We start from the raw sequence: 8,091 nt of genomic DNA on the forward strand, positions 1-8,091 counted from the left end.
TTCCTGTCACACATTAAGCCTTTCTTTGGACCGACTTAATGCGCATATGGAAACTTAAACTTCGCAACCTATTTATTACCGCATATATTTTCTATTAATTGGCCAAACAATAACCTTCCTTTGGGCCGATTATTGACCGCATAATTAATAGAAAATAAACAAAAGTGTACAATGCTTATTATTTGGCCAAACAATAAACTTCTTTTGGGCCGATTATTGTTCGCATAAATAATAAGTATTACTTTATTCCTAATTAGTTACCCAAATATATATTTACCATCAATATGTATATGTAATTCGGCCAAATATAGACCTTCCTTTGGGCCGATCAATATTCGCATGAATTACATAACACCATATTCCTTATGTTTTGAATAAATCAATTTTCACAAAAGAGGCTACTTTGACAGCATAATGTTCAATTAATTTATTCCAAAACCAAATCTTTATAAAATAGATGGGTATACTAATCCAAATTACTTCTCCTCTCAGCGCCATTTGGAACCATGTTCACACCTCTTCAAGCATGCATTGATGCTGTGTTGAGGTGAGGAGAAGCCACGAAGCTTTATGCACCGCCTCACCCACTTCCTTTTCTTCTATCTCTTGTTAATAGTGTTTCTCATTTTCTTTGAACCAAAACATGCACAACAAAGGAGAAGAACAGAGAAGGGAAGCAAAACGAAACTGAAGAGGAAGGAAGAAGCCATCCGCAGCAAGAAGGAAGGCACCCCACCTCTCATCACTCTGAATCTTCGAAGCTTCTTTGTTGGGTGAGAACCAACAACTCTCCTTCTTCCTCTTCTTCAGATTCAAATTCTGTTCTTCTTTTTTATTCCACCTCTGCCATTCTAATTCCAATTCTTGCTAGAACAGTAGTGACCGCAGGCAAGAACTCTTCTCTTGCTTGAGGTGAGGTCAGCCATTCGTTCTTGAAAGAGAGGCCAAAGCTCCAATTTCATACGGTTAGGGTTCTGATTCTGAAAAGAAGTAAAAATAGAATTGCCAACTTCAAAAGACTTAAGGGTTAGGACAATTAGACTATTATTCTTGTGGCTGTGCTTGTGATGAGAATAGATAAACTATTATATGTTTGATTGATGATAAATATGGCTCTAGTATGTGTTTGAATGATGGTTAGGTTATATGAATTATTATGTTTGATATAGTGCTGAACAATGGAAGTTTGATTATGGTTAAGTAATTGAAATTGTGAAATTTATTGCATTTGTTTTCTTAGAGCTGTTCTGACCATTCTAGCAACTTTAGTTAGTTAAAATAAAAGTAAAATTATAGTTTTAGATGAATTATAGACTTGAACATAAGATTTGGCATGTGAGGTTGTTGGAAGTGTATTATGCAGAATTTCTACAATTTCTGCATAATTGGCAGCAAAATAAACGCATTTCTGGGAGCATTCCAGATCATAATTTTGGATGAAATTATTTTTCTATGAAAATATAATGTGTTTTTAATATCTGGTAAAAATTTCAGAACTAATTGATAAGTGGATTGGGAGAAATGAATTTTTGAAGAATGATGGTTTCAGTAGAAAATTCTGTTTCTTTACTATAGAAGCACCAACTTCCAATTCACTTAATTTATAATTCTTAGGAGTATTTGGGTGAAACCAATGGCAGTCTCAAGCTTTATGTGTCTAAAATATGCAATTTAAAATTTGTGTCAAAACTCATTCTAACCAATTAGTTATGTTGCAAGAAGTGAGGGTAGCTCGCTGAATTTTGAAAACAGCATTCTAAAAGGCAGGGCTGTGTTCCTAAGCTCATAAATTTTTCATGTGATATGGTAATAATCTGAAATTTAGTTTTCTGGAAATCTGGAAGAGTCTTGTTTAATTACATGAATTTTGAAAGGCAATGGGTGAAAATTGGATTTTTAGTGAATTTAACAAATTTACTGCTCGCTGCTATTTTTTCTGCAATGATAGCAGAATTTTTGAAAGATTTGTACAAGTTTCAATTATGGTAGGAATGCCCCAGAACAAAGTTTTATTTCTAAATCCGTGGTTTTATAATAACTAAGGGGATTAAAGAAAGTATAATGACCAATTAAGAATGTCTACCTGGTAAATTGTTAAGGGAAGTTTGAACGATATTAAAACTGAGGGAACCCGTAAGGGTGGTTTTAGTGCTATTTTAGGGGAGATTATGTCCGAATTTCTATAAAAGTTCAGGGAATTAGTTAAATGAAAATGCGTAAATTGTCCCCAAGAAGGTTTAAGGTTAATGGATGATGCGGAGGTATGTATAATTAGGCAGTGGTGCGGAGGTATGTATAGTTAGGCGGTGATGCGAAGGTATGTTTTATAGTGTTGGTGATGTGGAGGCATAATAAAGAGAAAGAAAATGGGAAAATTATGTATGAAAGAGATAATTGAAACGAATAATAAATTATGAAAAGTGTATGTTGAATGGGCCTTGTGCCAAACTGCTACTGCGAAAGTGCCCGCCTAACGGATAGCCTAAGATTGCTAATGCGGGAATGTTCGCCTAACTGATAGCACTGTTCCTTAATCCTTACTGTGATACACATTGAAATGTTATTATAATGAGGCCTAATTGACACGGGCAACCGTGATGCCAAGGTGTCTAATTGACACAGTAAAGGGACCATATTCGGGGTTCACTCCGAGTAACGTCGGGTTGCAGGTAGACAACTGATGCATGAGCTCATGGTTTGCGCATATGAACTTCTTGTGAATTATTTACTGTCATTTTTTTCTTGTTCATGCTATTTACTTGTTATATATATGTTTGTGCCTTGAGTCTCTGTGTTTGTTCTTTTTTCTGTTTCACGACAACTTAGAGATAAAGACCCTAGGTTCCCCTTTTACCTTACTGAGAACTCTAGGTTCTCACCCTTCTTTTGTTTCTTTCTCCCCCCTCCCCAGACGGGTCCAGCAGAGGAGCTCTTTGAGTTTCGTTCTAACCGCTGAGCTATGAGGATCTGGCGCGCGGCGGAGTCTTCATATGGAGCACGCTTTGGACCGCTTTCTTGAACGATGTTCGGAGATCACTCCAGAGTTAGTCGCAGTGAATCTTTCGCTCCTTTTTTATGATCTTAGTATTACTTTTCCTTCGCTTTTGTAGTACTTTTAGAGGGGTAGGACGTCTTAGTAGTTTGGTTCCAGTTTAGGAAACCCGTGTGAGGGTTGGGACTGATTTCTTCTTTTGTATCTGTACATATAATTTGATGTGATACTTGGCTTTGATAGATGACACGTATCCTTGAACTTAACTCATGTGTATATTGTATATATGTTTATATATGTTATTTTCTGTTGCCATGTGTTTTCTTACATGACAACTTTAAAGAAATTAACCTTGCGAGCAACTAAACGCTAATCCATGAATAATAATTTATTCATGATTAAACCGATAAAGGCTTTTATTGATATTAATTTATAAAAATCTGAGTCTAGAGCTAAGTAGGCCCGCACGACGAGTAACACTTGAACATTTGGCATTGGTCATAACGTGTCGAAAATTAGGGTGTTACAATATATATATATATATAAACAAAAAAATCTTTTAACCAATTTTTAAAAAAATTAGCCAATTTTATAATAAAAAATATTTAAAATTAAATAAAAAATTAAAAATTAAAAAAATATTTAAAACCTAACAAGAGAAAACCACCAAAACTTAAACAAAAAAAAATCCAACATCATTAAAAAAAATCATCCAAAAGCTCACAAATAAGAATAGCTATAAATAAATTTTCTTGAAAAATACAATAGCATTTTGTTAAAAGTGATAAGCATTAGAATATATTAGGATCAATTAACATTCATTAGAATTATTTAGTATATCTAAGTATTTATTATAGAATATTATTTTTTATTATTTTAATTCTTTTAACATCTATAAATATCTGTTTATATTGTATCATTTCACATAACTTGAATACACACAAATCTTTTCTCTATTGCACTCTTTTACCCTTTTTAATATGGTATCAGAGCCATAGTATCCTCCTTGAAGAGAATATGTTATTTTCCTTCTGGTGAAATCACCTGCCATTTTTCCTTGTTTTTCGTCACTCTTTTGATGCTTTTCACCTCACCGATTATTAGTCTATCTTCTTTGTCTTGTGTTTTTCCGAGTCTAATGAATCAAACACCACTGTCATTCGCAGCTTATTTATTCTCATGAAGAAACCATATATTTTTTGTCACCTTCTGGCAATTCGTTATCCTTTGATATTTTACCATCACTTTGCAGTTTGCCACTTTTTTGGCAGTTTCTTCTGCCCTTTCCTTGCGGCCGTTTCGTATGTGCTTTTTTGCGGCAATTTCGTCTGCGCTTCCCTTGCGACAGTTTTATATGCGTTTTTATTGCAGTACATAGTTTTGTCTACACTTTCTTTTGGTAGTTTCATCTGCACTTTTTTTAGCAGTTTCATCTGCGCTTCCTTTCGACAATTCTATCTGCACCAGTTTAAGCATTTTTTCTTTATTTCATTGTTTTAAATAAGTTTCAAACTCAAGTTGTCACTTGAGGGGGATGTTAGAATATATTAGGATCAATTAGCATTCATTAGAATTATTTTACATATTTGAATATTTATTATAAAATATTACGTCTTTATTATTTCAATTCTCTTAACACCTATAAATATCCGTTTATATTGTATCATTTCACACAACTTGAATATACACAAATATTTTCTCTATTACTCTCTCTTACCTTTCTAATAATAAGATTGAAACAAATATGACATTTTTCAAACTAAATTTTAATGAGATATACATAAAAATATAATTGAGTATATCCTGTAAATGTCTTGACTTGTTTCGAAATTAAATGCACTAAAGTTATAGCTATTTAACGACATGTTCATGCATTTAATTTTTATTTCCCTTGTAGCACGGTTAGGTCAATTTTTAACGTCAGTTGTCTATATTATAAAGTTGTATATATAACGTTAAATAATGCTGTACATTTTTTTAGACAATAACAATTTAGTGGGAGTTGAGATAGTAAGTTTGTATTATTATTATATTATTGTTAAAAAATTATGTTATTTGAATTTATAAGAAAATATAATATAAATATTTTTTAATAATTTCTCAGCAACATTTAACTATAATACATCTTGCAAGCAACTCTTTTCTGACTCATTGTGTTAGGAGACAAAACTAAATCTCTCTTATTTTTAACTCATAATAAATCAACTGAACTAAAGGTTAAAAGAAAATTTAAAAGAAGGTCAAGATTCAACTCCCTACTCTTAGGCACTGATAACTATCAATATAGTATACATATTTTTTATAATTTGGTTTTTATTTCTATTTTAATAAATTCAGTTATTCTTGTTCAACTAAATAGGTAAATTATGTTTTAATTACAAATTCAAGTGTATTTTGGTATCAATATTTTTCTCTTGAAATAACTCTAAATTTATTTCAACTATTGTTTTTCTTCGATGATATTTTTGTTCTATCTCATCTAAGTCACTACAAAAAAAAGGCCTATGGTCACGGTAAAAAACTGTGACTATAGCTAGTAAAAAAGGTGACTATAGATCTATGATCACGGTTTTTTACCGTGGCCTATTCTATTGTGGCTATAGGTTTATGGTCACTGTTTTTTTTATCTATGGTCACGATTACAATTTTCAAATTCTGTCACTTTAGGCCACGTTTTTTCACTGTGACCATAGATAAGGCTATAGTCTATGGTCACCCCTTTTTAAAACTGTGACCATAGCCTCTACGATTTTCACTAGTGAAGTATGACTACTCATACTTTGTTAATTACCAAAATCACTCTGGGAAGGAGTGTAAGAACTGGGTTTTTCACGAATAAAATAATTTAAATACCCAAATTAGGTTCCGAAAAGTTAGAATGAGAATTTGGAGATTTAAATATGATTTTTGGACTCAGTAGGTCTTTTCGAGTCAGAAAATGTGTTTTCTGCAAAAAAACCGTAAAAAACTGCGAACCGGCAGTTGAACCGGTCGAACCGATTTAGGTATGTCCGGTTCTGTGCGAAAAAAAGTGAAACCAGTCGAAAACCTTAGAAAAATATTAGAAATAGAAAATCGGGCGTTAGTGTTAGAAGTTTGGCCCAAAGTTGGGCCAAACGGGCTAAAAACGCTAACGGATTAGACCGGACCCAACCCGGGCCCAAGATCCAACATATATAAGCTCATTTAATGAGCTTTGAGTTCATTTTCAGCCCAAAAAGAGAGAGCCACGCGGTTTTGAGAGAGGAGAAGAGAAGGGGTGGTGTTACTATTCACCTCCACCTTCCGGGAGCGATATCTTGAGCTACGGAGCTTCGATTGAAGAGCCGTTTACGGCCACGCGAAGCTCTTGACGAGTTCTTCCTTTCTATCTAAGAAAATCTGGTAAGGAATCGTGTTCTAATTCCCAGTTTTCAGTCCTAAGTTTCTGCGTAATTTTGGTTATGGGTTTTGAGTAGATTTTGTATTTTTGCTTGTTTAGGTGATCTCTAATAGTGGGTAATTGATGGATTTTACCCCTACTCACGTTGGATAAGGTAAGATTTTACTAAACCCTTGTGTTTAGTTGTTTTGTGTATATTAGGTTTTGATTTTGGTGATATATGTGTTGTTAGTTGAGCTTTGGTGTTTGTTGGAGTTGGTTGAGGCTTTGGATCAAGTTTGGTGGTTTCGTTTTGGTGTTTGGAGCGTTTGGGAATCGGCTAAGGTATGATTTCGGTTTTCTTTATGTAATATGTAATGTTTCTAAAAACTTAGGCTAGTTGACCCTAAGATAGGATTGAATAATATTGGTGTATGAATAATTATATGTGAATTGATGTAATTGTTGGTGTTAGTGAGTATTGATGATTGGTGTTATTGATGAGGATTGATAAGTGAAGTGATGGTGTTGTGGGGAATGAATTCAAATACTAGCAATAATGATTATATGATTTGATGAGGTTGTTGGTATTTAATGTTTTATGATGAATATTGATGTTGTTGGTATTTAATGGTTATGAAGGTTGATGAGGAATGTGTGGTTTATTGTTGTTGATGAGGGATTAATGATTATTGAGATTGATGAGAATTTATAGTGATTGTTAATATTGTTGATGGTTGATATTAATTATAAGTGTTATGATGGTTGTTGATGTTGAGTTTGGTTGAGAGAGAAGGAAGAGTAGTGAAATTGGTGAAAGGCTAAGTTGATGGAATGAGTATGAGTGGAAGTGTGTTATGAGAAGTGGCATATGAGATTGAATATGTAATTATAATATGCATTATTATCCGTCGTAGGGGCTGTGACAGAATCTCGCCTACGTTCGGATGTGAGAGTTAAAGCTGGGACGGTGGTAGGACACGCTCCCTCAGAATGTTTCCCTCTGAAAGGAGAAGGTAGTAGGACACTTATCCCTCGGAATTATTCCTCCTAAAAAATGTGACTTCTCTCTGATTGCAAGGTGGTAGGGCACTAACCCACGGAATCATGCGACAACCAGAGGAAGGTGGTAGGGCACGCTCCCTCGGAATATTTCCCTCTGAAAGGAGAAGGTGGTAGGGTACTCGTGCAGACTTCAATCCACACGTTTGCATCAGGCACGCGTTCGCGTCGCTGCGATTTCTTCTTTTCGCGCGCTCGCGTGAGCCATGCGCTCGTGTCATTGTTCGCTGGTCATCTCCTTGGTTTCTTGTGTTCCTTCCATTTTTGCAAGCTTTCTCTCCATTCTCTAAGCCATTCCTGCCCTATGAAGCCTGAAACACTTAACACACGGATCACGGCATCGAATGGGATAAGGAGAGTTAAAATGTATAATTAAAAGATCTCTAGGAAGCAAGTTTTTAACCATGGAACAATTTTAGGAAGGAATTGTAATATCATGCTAATCATATGAATAAGTGGGTAAAGACTTGATAAAATTACTCAATTAAACACAATATAAATCATAAAATAATGGTTTATCAACCTCCCCACACTTAAACATTAGCATGTCCTCATGCTTAGCTTAAGGAGATAAAATAAATGAGTAGGGAAATGTAAAGCTCATGCAATGCAACATATATATATATATAATGTAACTATATGATTCTTGTCTACTTGGTTAAGAATAAATAAGTTC

The 8,091-nt window shown here is 34.1% G+C and overlaps 1 long non-coding RNA gene across 2 annotated transcripts; it reads left to right on the plus strand.

Annotated features, from left to right (window-relative positions):
• LOC107634176 lies at window positions 483-3,258 on the plus strand. 2 transcript variants are annotated; one of them, XR_002358810.1, is made up of 3 exons: window positions 483-547; window positions 657-773; window positions 877-3,258. It is a non-coding gene; the product is annotated as an uncharacterized LOC107634176 (long non-coding RNA). The 2 variants fall into 2 exon arrangements; XR_002358811.1 differs by having other exon boundaries at window positions 880-3,258.

Source organism: Arachis ipaensis, chromosome B03 (genome assembly GCF_000816755.2).
Source record: "Arachis ipaensis cultivar K30076 chromosome B03, Araip1.1, whole genome shotgun sequence".
Taxonomy (NCBI): domain Eukaryota; kingdom Viridiplantae; phylum Streptophyta; class Magnoliopsida; order Fabales; family Fabaceae; genus Arachis; species Arachis ipaensis.